Source organism: Corythoichthys intestinalis, chromosome 7 (assembly GCF_030265065.1).
Source record: "Corythoichthys intestinalis isolate RoL2023-P3 chromosome 7, ASM3026506v1, whole genome shotgun sequence".
Taxonomy (NCBI): Eukaryota; Metazoa; Chordata; class Actinopteri; order Syngnathiformes; family Syngnathidae; genus Corythoichthys; species Corythoichthys intestinalis.
Genome location: NC_080401.1, coordinates 33355701 through 33377143, shown reverse-complemented (window position 1 = coordinate 33377143; position 21443 = coordinate 33355701). Strand labels below are relative to the sequence as shown.

The 21443-nt window shown below is 38.1% G+C and overlaps 1 protein-coding gene across 13 annotated transcripts in view; it reads left to right on the top strand.

Moving 5' to 3' along the window:
- Positions 1-21443, top strand: part of dab1a (DAB adaptor protein 1a) — a 552095-nt gene that overhangs the window by 300852 nt on the left and 229800 nt on the right. For 7 of the 13 annotated variants that reach the window (XM_057840966.1, XM_057840965.1, XM_057840963.1 and 4 more), the window contains exon 1: positions 4189-4466. The exons of the other annotated variants lie outside the window; for them this stretch is intronic. The gene's annotated coding sequence lies outside the window, so the exon portion shown is untranslated. Of the gene's footprint in view, positions 1-4188; positions 4467-21443 lie in introns of those variants that run through there. 13 annotated transcript variants of the gene reach the window in all.

Sequence of the window (21443 nt, the reverse complement as noted above, 5' to 3'; positions counted from 1 at the left end):
CCTGGACAACTTGCAGTCATTAATGGAAGAATGAATTCAAAAGTTTATCAGGGTGTTTTGCAGGAAAACTTGAGGCCGTCTGTCAGACAGTTGAAGCCAAAAAGAGGATGGATGCTACAACAAGACACTGATCCAAAACACAGAAGTAATTCAACTTCATAATGGTTTTAGAAGAAAAAAAATACACGTTCTGGAGTGGCCAAGTCAAAGTCCAGACTTGAACTCCATTCAGATGTTGTGGCTTCACCTAAGATACAGCTGAACTGCAACAATTTTGTAGAGAAGAATGGGCCAAGATTGTGACAGACTGATCTGCAGCTACAGAAAGCGTCTAGTTGAAGTTATTGCTGTTAAAAGGGAAGGGGGGCACAAAATATTAAATGTGATGGTTCACTTACGTATTATTCCCTCTTCTGTCACTGTTTGCATACTATCCTCATTAAAATATGAAAACCTATAATGTGTGGTTTTAGTTAAAGCAGACAGTTTTTTCATCTGTGTAATTTGTGTGAAGATCAGACGCCATTTGATGGTGATTTTATGCAGAAATGAGAGAAATTCCAAAAGGTTCAAATACTTCTTCATACCACTGTACTGTAAATCCTGATGACCAAGTCTTCAAATTAATTTATTTATTTTGAATTAATTGTTAATGCACAGCATAACATTGGGAAGATGAGCTACTTCTGGCTATAGCGGAGGGTCATAAGGCTCTTTTGTTACAGTATAGTGTTGTTCTTATGCTGTAGACACTTTTTACTGCCCCCTTAAATCTGGGAGAATATCATTTACTGTGATAAGCCACGCTGCGTATAAATACTGCAAAACTTGCTGGCTGGATTCTGCTTAAGGTAAAAAGACATTCACAATATGTTGATGACCCGCTAATGTTGGGTAATTTATCGGTAGTTTAACCCTTTAAGGTCTGGGCCTATTTTGTCTGATTTTGCATGCCTTTGAAGTTGCCTTTATATTTCAAAGAAAGAATTGTTTACGATGGCCTGGTTTGGTCCCTTTTTTTGTGACATCTTGAACTTCATGTCCAAATTGTTGTTTCCTTCACTGATCAATTATAAATCATCATTTTGGGCCCAAAAAGACCAAAAATTCCAAAATCGTTTTGTCAAAATTTTTAATATTGATGTCCAATTGACAACCAAACATGCGTAACGAACCGTTTTGAAACTTTGTAATATTTATTCAACATGTTAGGATGAACATTCAACCAAAAAAATTTAGAATAAATAGTCTTATATTTGACAATTCAACATAAACAACAGGTATAGCCATAGGCGTTTTTTGCCTTTATACATGCTCCAGTCAAAACAGGTTATATACAGCAAACCTAACAGTGAAGAACAGTGAAAAAATATATACCATCTAACACAAAAAGTGTTTAGAGGCCATCTCTTTATGAGTTTAGGTATTGCGGCCAATCGCCTGATGAAAACTATGTACACACAATCAAGCTTCTTGAACACACATTTATATACACAAATTGAGAAGATTGATGTGGGAAAAAAATATATATATAACATTGGGGGGAAAAAAGCATTTTCAAAAATATTTACAATAAACAAGTTAAATTTTTTTCAGTCATGCCACTCCGAAAAGCAGTTTCGTCCTGGAATTAGACACGGCTACATCACACAGCTCACACTTCCATGGGGTGTCGGTCCTCTTTCCACCCTTCCATTTTCATTTCACTTTGCTTTCATTGTCACTATAAATGTACATGAAAATAAGTCAGTATTTATGAAAATAATAAAGTATAAAATAAAAATATATACAGCAATAAATAATAATGGAAATCTATATGTATGACAATAGAAAGAATACCATAGCTGAATATGTGCTACATCCCTAATCTTCATATAGAAAGAAGAACACCACAAATTATAAATTCCTGCCTGGGATACCCACAGTGCACGTACGACTTTGATCTGATATGCACATTTTATTATTATATACACAAACACACACTTATATTGCATCAAAATTAACTTTGTCTTGCAATATCAAAAGAAACTTTCAAAAGAAACGTTTTCAGCATGAAAAAAAAGAGTGAGTTGGTTTACCTCTGCTCGTCGATGGCGTCACCCACGTGTTCAAATCCGTCACTATCTTCACTCGAGGACTCTTCCGAAGAAGACGATGATGACGAATTTGGACCATCCTCTTCCTCAAGTTGATCAGAAGCACAATTGCTTGCGCTAAATTTAGTTTTCCGTTCATTGTCAAAGTCACACAAAGTCGCTGCTCGATCCAGCAGTATCCAACTGGCCGTCGCTCGCCACCTCGCTGCTTCAGAACACTCCTCCTCCCTCTCGTTCGGTTGAACCTCGCACCGCAGTTATATTTATAAAAAAAAAAAACAAAAAAAAAAACGCATTTTGTGCTTCCACTGTGACTTCGAAAGGGTTCGTTTGATTTGTGTTTTTTTCATGGAGCTTCCATTTTGAAAAAGGACTAGAAATGATGGAAATATAGACATAAACAAATGATCCATGCAGCGTTTTAATGTTTTTTTGAGAGGACAATAAAACTATAAAACTTAAATGACAATATCTCACGTTCTAGTTGGTCGATTGACTTCAAATAATAACGAGAGTAAACCGCAACTTCCGCACTTTAAAACGAGACCAACCAACGGCATGTGGGTGACGTAATTAAAACGTGAGGGCGCTTCAAAGACGACGTGCGCTGAGGACGCGCCGGCGCGTCCTTCGACTCTCAAGGGTTAAGGTAATCTGGTAATTTCCCAGCTCAGCGCTAATGTGTGTGAACTACAATGTATCACAAAAGTGAGTACACCCCTCGCATTTCCGGAGATATTTAGGTATATCTATTCATGGTACAACACTGACAAAATGACACTTTGACACAATGAAAAGTATTCTGTGTGCAGTTTATATAACAGTCAATTTATTTCCCCCTCAAAATATAGCCATTAATATCTAAACCCCTGGCAACAAAAGTGAGTACACTGCATAGAAACTACGTACATCCCTAAATGTCCAAATTGAGTACTGCTTGTCATTTTCTCTCCAAAATGTCATGTGACTCGTTACAGGAGTGCTGTCGGCATTGCTGAAGAAGTGGGGGGTCAGCCTATTAGTGCTCAGACCATACGCCGCACTGTACATCAAATTGGTGTGCATGGCTGTCACCCAGGAGGAAGCCTCTTCTGAAGACAGTACACAAGAAAACCCACCCGTCTCATCAGACCATAGGACATGGTTCCAGTAATCCATGTGATTTGTTAACATGTCTTCAGAAAACTGTTTGCGGGCTTTCTTGTCTACCGTCACAAGCAGCACTCCTGTAACGAGTCACATGACATTTTGGAGGGAAAATGACAAGCAGTACTCAATTTGGACATTTAGGGATGTACGTATTTACTACATCCTTTACTTTGGGAAAATAAAGTAACTCTATTATACAGTATAAGCTGCGCACAGACTACTTTTCATTGTGTCAAAGTATCATTTTGTCAGTGTTGTCCCATTAAAAGATATACTTAAATAACTGCAGAAATGCGAGGGGTATACTCACTTTTGTGATACACTATATACAATATTTATATTTTATCATAACCTTTGTATTTCATTATAAAATCTAAAATGTATTTAAAGTAATTTCTCCCTTAGTCAAACACTGAAACAATAATGTGCCAAAGTTACTGTGTGGTTAATGTAATAACAGTTCTTGAGTAGTAGTAGTAATCTTAAGTTTTTTTTCATCATATTTTAATACCATTGACGTCAATTGACATACAATCTATTTGAACTTGGACGGCTGCCAGCCTCACCTTTAATTCAAATGGATTCTCACTTCCATTTTTAATTCTTTCATATAAGAAAACTATAAATGCCCTGAAAACGTAATGTCACAACACAACAATGTTTTTGTTTTGTTTTTGTTATTTCAAAACTCAATCCCAGCCTTGAGTCCCTCCTCCCCCGTCGCACTCCTTTCATCTTCTCGTTCCTCATTATAGTTTGGTAATATACATTTTTTCCTCAACCTCAGCCTCCCCCTTTTCCCTACTCCTTGAAAGCTGCAAATAGGACAGTCTGGCATCGCAGGGGTTAAGAGGAACCCTGGCCTGTCATTGGCTAGCGTGCGGCAGAAGGAGGTAACCAGGCAACCTCGGGGAGAGAGAGTGAGAGAGCGGGTGGTGGAGGAGGAGGAGGAGGTGCTGAAAGAAGACCGGCATAGTTTGGAAAAAGGGATTGAGGGAGAGAAAAGATGTGAGGAAGCTTGCGCGCGCTCTCCCCGGCATGGAAAACTGGATTATTGCGACTGCCGCAACTCTCTGTGGATGTGTGAATAAACCAGGAGGAGCAGCAGGAGGAGGAGGACAAGTAGGAGGCACGCGGATCCCCACTCAGCCTGATTTTTTATTTTAATTTTTTTTCTCAAAGATGGGAACTAAGTGTACTCCTTTTTGCTGCTATGAAAAGGTAGGCGCAGAACAGGTGTTAAAAGTGTCCGAGAAATGATGCGCTCCAGTGGTGGCGACGCAGTATCTGCTGGTGCATTGAGATGTTTCGTGCATGCGTGTGTGCGCACAGCCTCCATCAGTGAAACATATAGTGTGGTTGCGTGTGATTAGGCGGGAGCTGCACACAAGACTGCTGCATTTCAACGGTGTCTGTTCATCAGCGTGTCACTAATTCTGACCCAGAAAGATGGGAGATAAATGCTTTTAAAAGTTTATTTCGGTACTGATCAACATGTTTTGGGGCTGAGATCGACCGGGGTGCAGTCCGCTTGTGGGCGGCGGTGTCCAACCTAAGGCCGGAGGGGGCAGGATGGGAAGCATGCTCTCGTCACTTTATTAGGTACACATACATTAGTGTAGATGAGGGTTTGTAGTCTTGTTGTGCTGAATGTGATTGACAGTTTCTAATATTTTGAGCACGCTCCATTCATTCATAAAGATTACTAAATTAGCTAAATATGCTCCCTTCCTTGCCCTAGAAGAGGGTGACTCACTTGGCTATGTCATTAGGTATACTTGCCATGTTCCAAAATGTGGGTCAACAACTATAAATTGCCATTCGTGTCCTTATTAGAATGAGTCAGTCATCATGAAGATGGAGCAGATAAATGAAGCTGATGTTTGTGGCCAACATTTGTCCACATACTAATACAATATGTATTTCATTCGATTTATACCTATTTTTACAGTTTTTATTTTGAGAAAAAAAAAAAAATCAGTTTAGACCGTTTTTTTTTCTATTTTCATCATCAAATTGGAGACATTGAATGTAAAATCGTCTACTTTATCCTTATGAGGTAACTGTCCCTAAACAAATCCTCTTATATTTTTCAATTTTCCATTATGGCCAGCATTTTGTTTTTCTACAGTGAAAGCTGAAGTAATGAATAGTTGCAGATTAAAACTGTAGGCTCACATTTTGAAAGAAAATTAACAATGTTTTTTTTTGCTAAAAGGGGGTGTTTCGAATATATATATATATATATATATATTTTTTTTTTGGTGAGTTACTGTTATTGGTGTTTAGAATTTCTGAACGTTACAGCTTCTTTGTATTGTTATGGAAAAAGTTGAGTTGCGTATTTTGTGTAGTTAGATGTTGTCAAGTTATACATATCTACTCTGTCACATTGGAATATTAATCATAATATAGAAATCTTCCAGAAATGCGCTAAACAGAATCACATTCTCATGAAATGCTAGCTTTAGCTAATATGTCCACCCTGTCAGCAAGCCCACATATTTTGCTGTTTATAAGTGCATTGTCTGCTTAGTTAATTCATAAATATACACACAATTGTAAAAGTACAGGGTGTTCCAAAATGTTTGACCCCATTTCGTAAGCCAATAATTTTGACAATTTTCGTCGGATTGACCTCAAATTTTCACAGCTTGTGTAGAAACATTTCAAGTTTTTGTGTGTAACGTTTGGCATTTCTATCTTTTCAGGTTAAGAAATGCCATTCACTTCAAAGGAAAATGCATTTTGCGTGTTAGAGTATGCTAGGACTCAGTCACCGAAGACAGTGCAGTGTGCATTCTTCACAAATTTTGCAAAGAAGGCACCAACTACAGAGCAAATTAGGACTTGGCACCAAAAAATTCAAGTCTGAGTTTGGAGTTTGGCACGAGCTCAAATAGACGGCGCTCATATTGAACATTTATGAAAATCTGTCATAGAACCAACAAATATTTGTACTTTTCTTTGTAAATTTAACCAATTAAACTTATGACCTTCAACATAAAGTGTATTTAGTTTCATTAAGATCCATCGTGTAGTTTCCGAGATATGGGCATTTAGAATGTGGTCAACCATTTTGGAACACCCTGTAAATTTCTAACAGAATAGCATACACTTAACACCTGACAAATGGGAGGTCTGTTTGTGAACTCTCATGTCTTAGTACCATTGACCATCATTCGTTTCCAACCTCTGCCAGTCAAGGTAGATTGGACATCTAGCGCTGTTAATGGCAGCCAATGAATGAATGGATGAAATATGAAGTTTGATGGAAAAGTTCTATTAATTTTCTTCTATTTTACACATTTTCTCATCGTTGGCACTGAAAGAGTTAAAGTAGATGGCCCAATATATAGACTGTTACTCACGCCAGTGACTATTGATCAGGTGTAATCTTTCATTGCGCCATTATATGCAGAGAACTGTAAAAGTGAAAAAATAAAAATAGTTTCCTAGTGTCAAGGTATTGAATAATGCAAATCAGGTGGCCAGTGATGAGTACTATAAACAACAACCCTATATATACTGTATCGGCTAAAGTAAAAAAAAAAAAAGTCTAAATGTGTACTTAGCGTTGCATAAAAGGTCAAAATAAATGCTGAAATTTGGTCTTTCCTGATCCACCCCCCCAGCTACTTTCCAAAAGTTCAGCCTTTCTTGCATTTGCCCCCCCTCCTCTGCCTCTTACGTGCGCTTGTATGAGCCCGGCAGGCGAGCCTGGTCGCCATAGTAACCCCTGGAGAATTGTTTGGAAGCTCAAAGGAAGACAAACTATTGAGTCCTCTCTTTTGCACTCCTTCAAATTTCAGCTCCTTACACTCTCGCCCTCTTGGACTCGTCTCAAGTTGTGTTTTTCAACCTCGCGTCAACAGTTTTTGGGGGAATCATTGCGCTCTAAAAAAGTTGTTTTGGGCTTCATTGTGAGTCACGAAGAGCTACTGTTTGTTGACCTTAAATGCAAAAGTAGCCTTTATTTTTACAAAGGCACAATGCTAGCCATCTGGCTGCAATGAAAGACTCGAGTTCTCTCTTTTTGGGAAACTACAACATATTGTCTTCAAGGATTTGCTGGGAGAAATCATTTCACAGCTAATTCAAGATAAATACCTTGTCCGTGAAGAATTTTCCAATGCTTATTCCCTCATCAAGGCCTCTTTCTTATTCGAATTTGACATTCAGATATAAGAAATGTGACTTTTTCAAGCCCACTCCAGCCATGCTCAGTTCGAGTCAATCTTGGCTAAATAAGGTTCTGTCAGTCCTCGACTGTAATGTGTTCTCGTGAATAATATTGAAGGAAGGTTTTTTTATTTTTTATTTTTTTTGGAGTACCAGTCCATTTCTTTCTGTCCTTCTTTCATGATGAAACCAGGACTTCCCGTAGATTTCACAGCTGGAGATAAAGATGCTGCCAAAGCACTCGTCTTCTTGTGAGAATGTTCTCACTAATATAAGCAGGAAGGAAAAGCAGCATGACACACCCCCTTTATGCCTCTTAAATCTTGTTTTTTGTCACTCTATAACCGCGAAGACTGTTCGACATACTACATGCAATCTTGTTTTTCACGTGTAATTAGGAATCAAGTCACACTGCTTGCACAGTCCATTGGGAATGTGCTTCTATTTTATATTTGTGTATGTATGTTCTCCATTTCAGGGTCTTGTAGTCCCTGGAGAAAACATGTAATGCACAGTACATTGTTGTGCTTGTATACAAATGCGATACATGGTAATTATATGATGACTTTTTTTTTCTTATACGTTGTAAAGCTATTTTAGTTATCACATTAAATGCCTAACTATGTCTATCTCTTTTTTGACAGTTGATAAGTAGAGATGTCCCCGATCCGAACATGTGATCGGACATAGGGCTGATCAGGCAGTTTTTCAGAGGATCGGAGTGGGGTGGAAAAGATTGTTTTTTTTATTTTCGATTTAAAAAAAAAATAAGGGCAAAAAATAACAAAATAATCCAGAAATACAAAGGCATTGCCAAAAGAAACAAAAATATATTCCGTATTTTTCAGACTAAAAGTCACACCTGAGTATAAGTCGCAACAGCCATAAAATGCCCAACGAAGAGGAAAAAAAAAAGTCGCACCAGAGTATAAGTCGCATTTTTGGGGGAAATTTACTTGATAAAATCCAACACATAGAACAGACATGTCATCTTGAAAGGCAATTTAATATAAAAATACAATAGAGAACAACATGCTGAGTAAGTGTACAGTGTACAGTGCATGAACAACTCGGTCCTGGCTATTCAGCGGGCTAAACTCCCAAATGACGATGCTGGACGTCCGTATAATTTGCTGAATCAATTTCGTCCTCGATACCAAACAGGTTCGCATCGACGTAAATAAATGATAATTAGGTGCTTTTACAGCAATGACATGACACAAACGGTTAGCATGCATTCGCTAGCATTAGCGCATCGTTCAAACAACCACACAACTGGCTCTAAGTGTCCGATCGTGGGTGGAAAACACACAACAACAACAGAAAAGATGATACACACAGGCGTTGCCTCTGTAGAGATATTTTATAAGCATAAACAATGAACGTAGGTTCGCAGCTGTGTTTCTCTCTTGCTAACTCGCCCACTCAGTCAGAGCTACGTAGCTGTCGGTCTTCTTCTGGCGTGTGAGCGCTCTTCTTCACGTAAACAAGTGCAAGTGCTCCCCACGTGGGCGTGAAAGCGCCACAAACTAAAAGCATGCATTTCAATATAATATAGTCAATAATACAATTGAACACACATTGCCAAAGGCAGAACGCGAACGTGGCTATAGTTATTAAGTTATTCAGATAACTATAGCATAAAGCAGGGGTTTTCAACCCAGTCCTCAAGGCACACTGTGGGTCCTGGTTTTTGTTCCAGCCGATCCAGCAGAGACAGTTGAACCAATGAGGCTTCTGCTAAAACAAGCCACACCTGACTGCAATCAACTGATTGCACTTGTAAAACACCAGATTGGGGAAAAAGTGTTGTCATCTTGTTTGGTAAGAATGAAATCCTGCACCCACAGTGTGCCTTAGTGGAATAGGTTGGGAACCCCTGGCATAAAGAACATGCTAACAAGTTTACCAAACCTTCAGTGTCACTCCAAAACACCAAAATAACATGTGAAATGATATCATAATGTGTTAATAATTTCACACATAAGTCGCACCCCCCCAGCCAAACTATGGGGAAACCCCCCCCCTGCAACTTATAGTCCGAAAAATACGGTATGTTTTATACTCCGCAAAACTCCCGAAAAAAGCGGAAGAGTACGGAACTGTAATAAGTACAGTACTGTAACATGTTTGAAACTTTTTTTTTTTTTAACAAAACAGCGGATCGGGAGTTTTCAAAATCAGTTGACTTGGCCTCGGGTGGAAAAATATGCAGTCCATAATATATCAATCCACTCATGGGACATTTGGTGATCCAAATAATACCAATTCATTTTTTATGCCTGAGTTTGGGTTTCAAAGTACTGTAAGGGTGTTCAATCATAAATTAAATTGTCGAGTAATCATTTAAAGCTTTTAAAGCTTTTTTTTTTTTTTTTTTTTTTTAAATATTTGCTGTTTTTATTTATTTTTTTTAAAAAGAGGAAACAACAAAGCATTCTCTGATGATTTCTGTAGTCTCCAATTGTTTATTGAGGACTTTATTTGATTTTAGAAACGTAATGTCAACGCACATGATTTACTTTCAAGGGCCACATTAAATGATGCGGTGGACTAAATCTAGCCCCTGGGGGCCTTGAGTTTGACAATTGTGGATTAGCGTTTTAAGGTTTCAAATCAACATTTCAAGGATAGATTAAGGTTTCCAATTACAGGTTCAATCCAGGGTTAAGGTTTAAAGTAAGACATCAATCAAGGGTGAGGGGTACTATCCAAAGCATATCACATCTTCTGCCACTAATTCATCCTTGAAACAGATTGTGATCCAATGTATAGCACATCTGTCTGTCTGCCATCATGGTTATTCAGCTCCAGTATATGTGAGATGGTGCAGGTCAATCCGCCAGCTAATCTGTCACTGCCGGCTGTAATGTGTAATCTTTTAAAACACTCACAATCCGCTCGCAGTGGTGGGATTAGCATCTGCAGACACAAGAGCAGTCCACACATACACAAACACACATGCACGTACACTGCATGTTGTTGGAAGTTGTTGTTCATCCAAAATGATCCGTGCTTGTTGTTTAATTTCATTTCTTTGTCTAGATGGAGGCTGTTTGTTATTGTGTGTCCAATGCAGGTTTACTGGTGTTGTGGTTGAGGACCATTCCCCTATTTATAAAAATATTTACTCATTGGCTGCCATTGAATGATCGCTGTCAATGGAAGTAAATTGGTTTATAATAATAACACTAGGGATCACTTTTTTTTTTTTGTTTTAGTTCTGACAATTGTTTTTCACAATTTTTTCGGGTGCAGAATCCAAAACTCTTCTGTTTTCCCCCCATCATGTCATGTCATGTTTTTTTTTTTTTTTTTTTTTTTTTTAATTAAAGGATCTCCATTTAAAAAAAAAAAAAAAAAAAAAATATATATATATATATATATATATATATATATATATAAACACTGTACTTAACATATGTGCTTGTTTTATTTAGAAAAATAAATCTATGCATTGGCATACAGTGAAACATGAAAGAAACAGCCAGGACTGAAATGTTCATTTAACACCATGAATGATATGGGTAGTTGTATGCATATACAGTATTACAGTGGTGGAATGTAACTGAGTAAAAGTTCTTTGTTAGTACTTAAGTACATTTTTTGTGCATTCAATGCAATTCAATTTTATTTGTATAGCTATATCACAACAAGGTTGTCTCAGAGGGCTTTACAGAGTCAACTGGATACACAGTCAGATACAGTAGATAAATGAGATGAGTTCATGTCCTGGGCATCCCCCATCCTTAGACCCTCCATGGCGCTAAGGAAAAACTCCAAAAACCCAGTGGGAAAAGAAAAACCTTTGGGAGAACCACGGTCAGTAGAGATCCACTCCCAGGACGGACAGGCTATACTGTAGATGCGCCAGGACTGATGATGGATATTAGCAGAAGGAGTTCAAGTTTGTAGAGATGCAATGGGGTGAGGCAACATGAGGGGGGTCCATCTAGCTAGATGAGACGGGGGGGGGGGGCGAGGACATCCATCCAGCCAGGAGTCAGGATAGTCAGGGGAAAGGGGACACCGGGTGACTAGTGATGAAGCGAGTAGTCAAACAGATATTAGAATTAGAAAAGAGAAATAAAGACAAGTGGCAGGTAGAGTGAAAAACAGGAGATAGGACTCGGTGGCTGTACTTCCCCCAGCATTATAGCTCCTTGGGGAGCTTAGACTGAACTGTGAGTCCATTCAGTTTTCAACTAGCCTGACCACAAGCTTTGCCAAATAGGAACGGTTTTAGTCTAATCTTAAATGTACAGACTGTGTCGGCCTCTTTAATATTAGCTGGAAGCTGATTCCATAAGAGAAGAGCTTGGTAACTAAAGGCTCTAGCTCCTACTGTACTTTTAGAGACCCTGGGAACTACCAGTAGAACTGCATTCTGAGAACGAAGTATTCTGTTGGGGCGGTATGGAACCAGAGCATCTGTGAGATAAGATGGCCCCATGCCATTAATGGTCTTAAATGTAAGAAGGATGATTATGAATTTAATTCTAAACTCGAGTGGAAGCCAGAGAAGGGCTTGGAGCACAGGGGTGACGTGGTCTCTTCTATTAGTTCCTGTTAAAAGTCTTGCTGCTGCATTCTGGACTAGCTGAAGATCTTTTAGGGAACTTTTAGGACAAGCTGCAAGTAAGGAGTTACAGTAATCCAATCTAGATGTAATGAACGCGTGGATTAATTTTTCTGCATCGTTTTTAGACAGACTATTTCAAATTTTGGCTATGATACGCAGGTGAAAAAAGGTTGTTCTGCAGGTTTGTTTAATATGAGCCTTAAATGATAGGTGTGCATCTGTACTTTACTTGAGTACAAATATGAAGTGGCACTTTTTTACTTTTACTTCACTACGTTTTACAGCACGTACCATTACTTGACTACTTTTCAAATTGTCGACTGCTTTACGCGTTATTTTTGTTGTTGGCTTTTTTTCATTGTGAATTGATAATTTCGTTTTCATTCCTTCGGCGCAATCAATAAACCTCGTGCAACTGTACCATTATTGAGCACTAGAGGCAGCAACACGAGTCCAAGCAAGATTAGGCAGGTGAATAAGATATTGACAAATAAAAAACAACATTGAGAGCAGCACGCTTTCAGATTGGTGCTGCACACTTTTGTATAGTAGGTGGGTGTGTGCAACTGATAGTTGCTTGCAATCCGCCATCAACCTTATATTAATTATTTTGCCAGGAGATATTAGGTTTTTGAGCTTGTTAAGCTTCTGTTTACAGTGCAGTCAGTTTTATTGCTTGTTTTTTCCACTCTGCACAGTTTAAAATAAAATTGAGTAGTCAAGGAATTTTCTGTTTCTTTCTTTGAATTGTGGCTCAGATCTTGGCATCTAAATATCAACTTTTTGCATCGGGAGAAAAAATGTTTTTTACTTGTAAATTTTAAAGCAAGTACCTTTGTACCAAAGCATTTTTTTTCTAAGATACTTGTATTTTTACTTAAGTAGTTTTTTCACTGTATCTGTACTTTCACCTAAACAAAAAAAATGTGAGTACTTCATCCACTACTGCAGTAGTATAATATGCGCAACTGTTGAAGGTGCTATTAAGTACAACAGGTGGCTTTAAAATGATAGCAGACCATATTTTTGACACAAAACAATCAAAAAAAGTGTCAGAAAAGGCTTAACATTGAAAGTAGATCCTAACTAGTCTTCCTTTCTCAGCTGCCTACCTCTACCCACATAAAAATCTTCAAAAGAAAATGTCACATCCAAAATGAGCTGCAGATTTTTGTAGTCTATCATGCTATCCAAAGGCTTTCTATTCTGTTGTTACCGTGTGACCTTTCTGTCATTCTGTCAACATGTACTAGCTAGTGCAGCTTTAATAGCTAGGCATGATCATGAATTATAGTTATGACGTCACGCCCACAATTGCTGGGGGGCGGGTTCCCGTTACCTGATGCACTGCATTTTTTGGGGGGATGAAATAGCTATGAAATGACAGAATATACAGTATTTTATATATTAAAAACAGCATGTACTAGTCCTTCTCAAAAAATAGCATATTGTGATAAAGTTCATTATTTTCTGTAATGTACTGATAAACATTAGACTTTCATATAGCCTATATTAGATATATTAGGTCTGAAGGGGTTAAAGTTGTCCGATAATGACATACCGATACCCCGATATTGTCCAACTCCAAAAATCCGATACCAATGTTAAACTGATACCGATATATGCGGTCATGGATTTAACATATTCATTATTTTTCAGTCTTAATTTTTGCACCATGAATGCAAATGGTTTGCCCACATAAAAAATCCCAAGCATCTTAGTTTGAAGACATCTAATGGTCATTAGCATAACTGATGTGCTAGCTGTGACCAGCCCTTGTACAAAGGCCTGGCTTTTACATTCACTTTGAAGGCAACATGCACATTGGCTCAAAAGTGATAATGAAAAACCGATGTCGATATTATTCGATATCATATTAAAATGCTTTTATTCGTCGATATAATATGCTACTCGATAATATCGGACAACTCTACTCATATGCTCCAACCAATGTTCCCAACCGACTTACCAGAAAGTAAAGAGTTGGGAGTTGTTCATATGTAGCATAGGCGTGTAAAAATGTATTTGTTGTTGTTGTGTGTTCTTCCCCTCTTCTGTCTGCTTCCTTCCTCTCTGTCCCCCATAACACCTTCCCATTCATTGCTTTCTCCTAAAGAATAAAACATAAATGAATAGGGTTGGGCATCAAGCATCGATGGGATCCGGCACTAACACTCTGGTTCGCCCGGAACCATTTGAATTTTTTTGTTTCACCACGAAGAAGAAGCCACATAAGGATCAGCTCTGTTATAAGCAAATCATATAAAGTGGCTAATTTAGCTTAGCACAAAAACGTGTTGCTTTGCTTTACATAAATGAAAACAAAGTGACAGAATAAACACACCAAAATGATATCAGACCCTCTATTAAAACGTGCAAACTTAGATTTTGTTTTGTCAAGGATTCCCAATGATGTGTAGTGCAGAGGAGGTGTGTGGCGTCTGTACACCTCAAGGATTCCTTTCCAACTAAAGCAATAAGTGCTTTTTGCCTGCTGCTTCAAGTAAGTCACCAGTAGGGGAAGCCAAGCGCATATAGCAAAACAAAAGAAAAACTGTAGAGTCCGGAGTTACATTAGTGACATCTTGTGCACTGATGAACACTATATCAGTTTAAAAGAAATCAAACCTAAAAGTAGTCAACTTAAGATCAAGGGACAGAACACTCTCCTCAGCCCTTAACTAATTTGTAGAAATACCACCTAAAACAAATGATGCAATATAATAAATGCCAGCAGCATAACTCTCTGAAACATAGGCTAAAAATATGTGTAAATGTTTTCTCGTGAGCTTTTGAAAAATAAACATCTTTGTGAAAGTGCACCCCTGTCGAAAGAAACTTCATCATGTTCAAGTACAAAGATAGATAGTTATTATACAAGTTAAAAATAGTGAGAAATTCATAGCAAAGTCAATTGAAAGTTCATATAATTTAAACAAATAATCGAGACGTTAAGAAATTAATATAAACTAGTGCTGCAACGATTAATCGGTTAACTCGAGTATTCGATTAGAAAAAAAGATTCTCATTAAATTTTGCTGCCTCGAGTATTCGTTTGCCTCATTTCACATGGCGGAATTCAGCTGGTCCATGTTAAGACCAACATAAGCTAGGTTTTTGTTTTGAGCTAATGTTTTGTAATGCATTCGTAATTTAGTTTACAGGTATATTTAGCCATTTTCTGTGGGAATATGTGTCCGAACCATTTGTTAAGAGCATTGTAAAAAAAAAAAAAAAAAAAAAGTTAGTGTCCATTTATAGCATTTAAGCTAGCAGACTTTTGCTGTGTAAATTAGCCAATTGTTCTTTTGTTGTACATAAATCCTTATTTTACTTTTTCATAACGTTTGAGGCTCAGCTCGGGTATTTTAATTTTTCATGTTCCTTATCCAGTTACTCGATTATTCGAGCGAACTAGTTCATCGATTAATCGACTACTAAAATAATCGATAGCTGCAGCCCTGATATAAACTAGGCATTTTTTTTTTTTTACCCTTCCTATTAAAAAAATTGGAATCGAGAATTGTTTGGAACCAGAATTGAAATGGGGAATCTGAATCAGCACCGGAACCGTTCAAATTCAAACAATGCCTAATAATGAACAACCACAATGGTGAGGATATCAAACTCCCATGTGAGACATTAAAACTGTTCAGACCATAAGGACACTCGGATTTATATTGTCTGTCTAAGCAGCTAAAAAAACAGGTTTAAAATAAATAAATAAAAGGGAGGATGAGGGAATGTATAGTAAGTAAGAAGGGGAGGATGATTCAGGAAGGCAGAAAAGCAGGTTTAAGTTAGTGGTACCGAGTGAAGAAAAAGAAGTAAAGATGCAAAGAATGAAAGTTTAGACCAAAAGCACAGGATGGCGGGTGGAAGGAGAATGAAAAGATGAGCAAGATAAATGAAAATGGTCAGGAAGGAAGGCGGGAAGTATGTCAGAAAGGAAGGAAAAGATGCCAGGAAACAACCTCTGCATGAGAAAAAGTGGCCACCCTACACACACACACATACACTTACACACAAGGGTTTGCACCACACTGGAGTCACAGCACATTAACACCTCAATTAATTCAAGGCTTTACATCTTCTCACACTCGTTTGGCTGATGTCAAACTCCCCACAGAGTGCGCACGCACCCGCGCCCCTCGCAGTGACGCACGACCTCCCACCTCGGCCCAATGAAACGCTCCTTCTGACATTTTTAGGAGTGCAAAAGAAAGCCGCAAACAAACACTCTCCAGTACATTAGCCCTCTTTTAAGCCTGCCAGCGACTGATGCCATATTCTTTGTTCAAGGAGCACGGTGGCTAATGAATGCGCGCGCAGAGGAGTTGCCGGGAGGGGTGTTTGCGTAGTTAGCGTCGCAGCCGAAAAAAAGTTGCATAGGAGCAACCAATAAGCCAAAGATGTTTTCCTCTGAGGATTTCCACTTTGTATCACTCCCTCCTTTCCTTCTTTTCGCTTACTAATTAATTTCCAAGCCTGCATCTCCTCTTTGTTGTCGATATTAGACTCGCTTCGATAGCCGCGCTTAGTGACGTGTCTGGCGGCGCCTAATTTAGCTCTTGTCCAATCAGCATTAGCGGCGGCCAAGGGGCGGGCTTTAAAATAATCAAATTTAAACATTAATGCCATAATTCATTTAGGATAGGCACTCAGCCCTTCCAGAAAAAAATGATGAAATGCCAGTAATTTACACTTTCATTTAGTTTGATAATTGCCTATATTAACTCATTCACTGCCGTTGACAGTGATAAACATCCAGTGTAATTTGACTGGGGGCTGGCTGGAATAAACTATTTCCTCCCTTCAGTCCATTTCAACTGTGATGGCTAGGATTGAGTGATCATATTTGAAGGTGATAGACGTCCAACCCATTGACTGGGCGGCATGACTTCCCAGTCATAACCGATTGGACGTCTATCACAGTCAATGGCAGCCAATGAGTTTAATTTTTAACCTGTAAATCCAACACAAACTATGTTCTCGAACATATCCTTTAAAACATTTTACAAAATTTTGCTTTTAGAAGAAATGTCCAGATGATATGATTTTGATCAAAAAATATAATTCTCATGTCAGAAAGAAATGCAAACTCACAGGTCACTTCCTGATGATTCTGGGGCATTCACGGGTGGCTTCCTGTAAATTTTAGAACACTTCCTGTTGAGTCTGGAGCATTTACGTGTCACTTCCTGTTGATTTTGGGGCATCCCCGGTCAAGTCCTGTTGATTTGTGTTGCTTCCTCTTGATTTTGGGGAAATTCTATCTCACTTCCTATTTTGGGTCACTATCTATCATTACTAAATAGGCAACTACATGCACCAGAATTTCTAAAACTTCTAGTGACAAACCCAAGCTATATGTATAACTTCGTATACAATACTACCATGACACCATTTATTTACAGAGATGTGCCATTATTTAAAGGTTAGGAATTAAGATTTGTTCCTTGGCCATGCTTGTAACTCAATTTAAATGCATTTTACTGATGAAAATGAATTGGAGTTTCATTAATCCATTAAGAGTCCAAGCAAAAAACTCATTAAAAGTGTTTTAACAAAGAAAATTCACATGGCATTGAATGAAAACATAATAAATGAGAATGTAGGTAGCTCAAAAGACCTATAAACTCAGGCACTATATTCCGAGGTTCCACTTTTTTTGTACTAGTTCTACTGATCCTAATCAATATTTATTGATCTCATGAAGCCACCATGTTAAGCAATGTTACCCTGTTTGCTACCAAAATTAACATCACAATGACCCTCGGGAACATTACCAATGCCACGTCACCAAATCTAGAAAACAGCAGACTTTCTGTGTATGCTGTCGACTTACAACATCACATTTTGAACAATTTAATCAAAAGTTTGGGTTCAAAATACAGTATGAATAATTTTCTGTATTTCCTATTGGAAAAAATAAAGGAAGTGAAAGGCAGCTGCTAAACAATGGCAGCACTCAACTAGATTAGAATTGATGTTGCCACGGAGACGGCATCTTTTCAACAAAAGCATTAAGCAGGACTTTATACTTGATCTGATTGGCCGCCTCATGGATTTGACATGTCGTCCAATCACATTCCAAGTTGGAATCCTTGTCCAGACGGCCTCTATCTGTTTTTTTTTTTTTTTTTCCCCTCCCCCTGCCCCATCGTGTTATGCTTGCATCTTGTTCCGGGACGAGATCCAAACTGTCAAAGAGTGGATACGAGGCCATATGTTGCTGCCTATGAGAGGAGAAAGATTAGTTTGTATTTATTTAGCGAGTCTGTTGATTCACTCTCAACTACTTTGCTGTCGAAAGAAAACCGGCGTGAAGTTAATTGTAAGAATTCCAACTACAAAGTATCTGCGGTTACACCTTATTGTGCTCAGTGATATGAAAACAAGATTTCAAACAAAATATCACTTTCGTCACTTCACACTTTCTTGTGAAAGCAGTTGTTTAAACAAAGCACATATTACTGCAATAAAACACAACTCTAAATTGATAATGAAAATATTTTATAATTTTTTTTTTTTTTATAAATATTTAAAGCAGCACTTGGTAACTTTTTAGATTTAGTCGATTTTAGCGACGCCTGTGGACAAAAGCAGTAGTGTTTTGCCTTAAAGTCCACATGGTCCTCATGTGTTTCCCATGAGGACCAGCGCACACCCGCATAGTGTCATAAAATCAGGATGGTCGCCTACAGATTGATTAAACAACATGTCTGTTTCCAGCGGCTGTGTGAAGTTTGAAAAGTAATAAGGTATTGAATCCAGTTGAGGCAAAACAATAGCATATGAGGGTACGCAACCGTGTTGCTTAGTGTGGCTCCCTTAAGCCACTCCGGACCTCTGCTATCACATTCTCGGAAGCTCCACCTTCGTTAATGTTTTTCTAATAATTTTATAAATTGTGATTCATTGACCTATTTTGCACATGCACCATGGAATCATGCCGTCCAAAAGTTTTATTGCGATCAATATCTGCAATAAAAAAGAATGACATACTATTTTTGTTCATATGTACATACCATATTTTTCGGACTAAAAGTCGCACCTGAGTGTAAGTCGCACCAGCCATAAAATGCCCAACGAAGAGAAAAAAAACCATAAATAAGTTGCACCGGAGTATAAGTCGCATTTTTGGGGGAAATTTAATTGATAAAACCCAACACATAGATATGTCATCTTGAAAGGCAATTTAATATAAAAAATACAATAGAGAACAACATGCTGAATAAGTGTACAGTGTACAGTGCAAGAACAACAAAATGCGAATATACTGTCCTCACCAGGACGTTACGGCTCGGTCCTTGCTATACAGCGAGCTAAACTCCCAAATGACGATGCTGGATGTCCGTATAATTTGCTGAATCAATTTCGTCCTCGATACCAAACAGGTTCGCATCAACGTAAATAAATGATAATTAGGCGCTACTATAGCAATGACAAACACGGCTAACATGCGTTCGTTAGCATTAGCACATCGTTCAAACAACCACACAACTGGCTCTAAGTGTCCGATTGCGGCTGGAAAACACAACAACAACAGAAAAGATGATTCACACAGGCGTTGCCTCTGTAGAGATATTTTACGAGCATAAACAATGAACGTAGGTTCGCTGCCGTGTTTCTCTCTCCCTAACTCGCCCACTTACGCAGAGCTGTCCGTCTTCTGGTGTGTGAGCGCTCTTCTTCATGTAAACAAGTGCGAGTGCGCCACCACGTGGACGTGAAAGCACCACAAACTAAAAGCATGCATTTCAATATAAAAATGTCAATAATACAATTGAACACACATTGCCAAAGGCAGAACGCGAACGTGGCCATAGCTATTATTATTCAGAGTTATTCAGATAACTAGAGCATAAAGAACATGCTAACAAGTTTACCAAACCATCAGTGTCACTCCAAAACACCAAAATAACATGTGAAATGATATCATAATATGTTAATAATTTCACACATAAGTAGCTCCTGAGTATAAGTCACACCCCTAGCCAAACTATGGAAAAAAAAACAAACTGCGACTTATAGTCCGAAAAATACTGTACCTTGTAGTATTTCCTTGTAACAGCAAAATCCATGTCAGCCCTTCTGCATTCGGCAACTGTAATATTATTTGTAATTTTACCTTATTTTGATCACTCAAGTGGCCGCCGGCGTATGAATCTACAACTCACGTCAACACACGCTGACAGGTTGTTATAATTTTGCCCACGAATGATCAATGAAGTGATAAGAAGATAGAATATTTTCGGTATATCCTTAGGTTTAAAGCACATCCTTAATTAATTGTCTGTAGCTGGTTTCGATTTAAGGCGTATGGCGAGGTAGATCCACACTGGCACTTTGAAGCTGGACGCTATTCAAAACATTACACTTCCAACGATTTACTGTATATAGGGGCTTCCAGGAGTTCACGCACAGAACAGAAGGTCTCGGAATCTCATCTACGTCGTGCTGAATCCATTTTTGGAGATTCCATGGGTTCCTCTGGTTTGATTTTGCAATTTTAACTTTGTCAACATACTGCTTACTTCAACCGCACTTCATGTTGTTCTGTATAAACCGGAAGTTCGGAACAGAAATTTTCCAAGATGGCGCCGCCCATGTGTCGCTCAGGAAAGTTTTCTATATCCTGGTAGCCTCCCTTTCTTTTTCCTCCTCATACAAAACTTTTTGTCTCTTTTGTTGCTCTGCCATCTTTGCAGAATTTACGGGAAAGTGTTCGCATCGACTTCCGTCTTTATAATAAATGGGAAAAGGGAGAAGTGACATATGCCATGAAGCAGCTGCATGATACAGACCCCCTTAAGATATAAAAGAGATGTCATTTAACTAGTTGTCAGTCGACATATCATAACAAATGTTATGAAAACAATTTATAAAGGTTGAAAAGTTCCCGAGTGTTGCTTTAAAATATTGTAAAAATTTGTGTAACAGGCCAATTCGCAGTAAAGCAAAAAGTGTGAAATTAAAAAAAAACAATTCTAGAATTAATATGATATTTAGACTGGTATAAAAAAACAGGACACTAAGTACAATTTCTACTCCTCTGTTATTCATGGATGGTTCACCATGAAATTTGCTAGGCATGTATATGCATCGATCCTCGGAGCAAAAGTTCATATTGAACTTGTTTTAAAACGGGAATCAAAAATGCATTGAATGATGGATTCCCCATTAGTCAACTGAATAAATTGTCAAATATCAAGTCTTTAGTGAACAAAAAGTATTTTTCTTGCAACTAATGAATGAATTAATATTTTTTGCCTGCGTCATTAAGGACATTTTGCCAAATGCCGAACCCCTAATTTCAAGACAAAAAGTAATATTCTTGAAGTAATAATGATTTTAAAAAACCTAACAAATAACTGAACAAACAAAGAATGAATAAAATAAAAAACAACAAAAAAGATTTACCCTTGTTT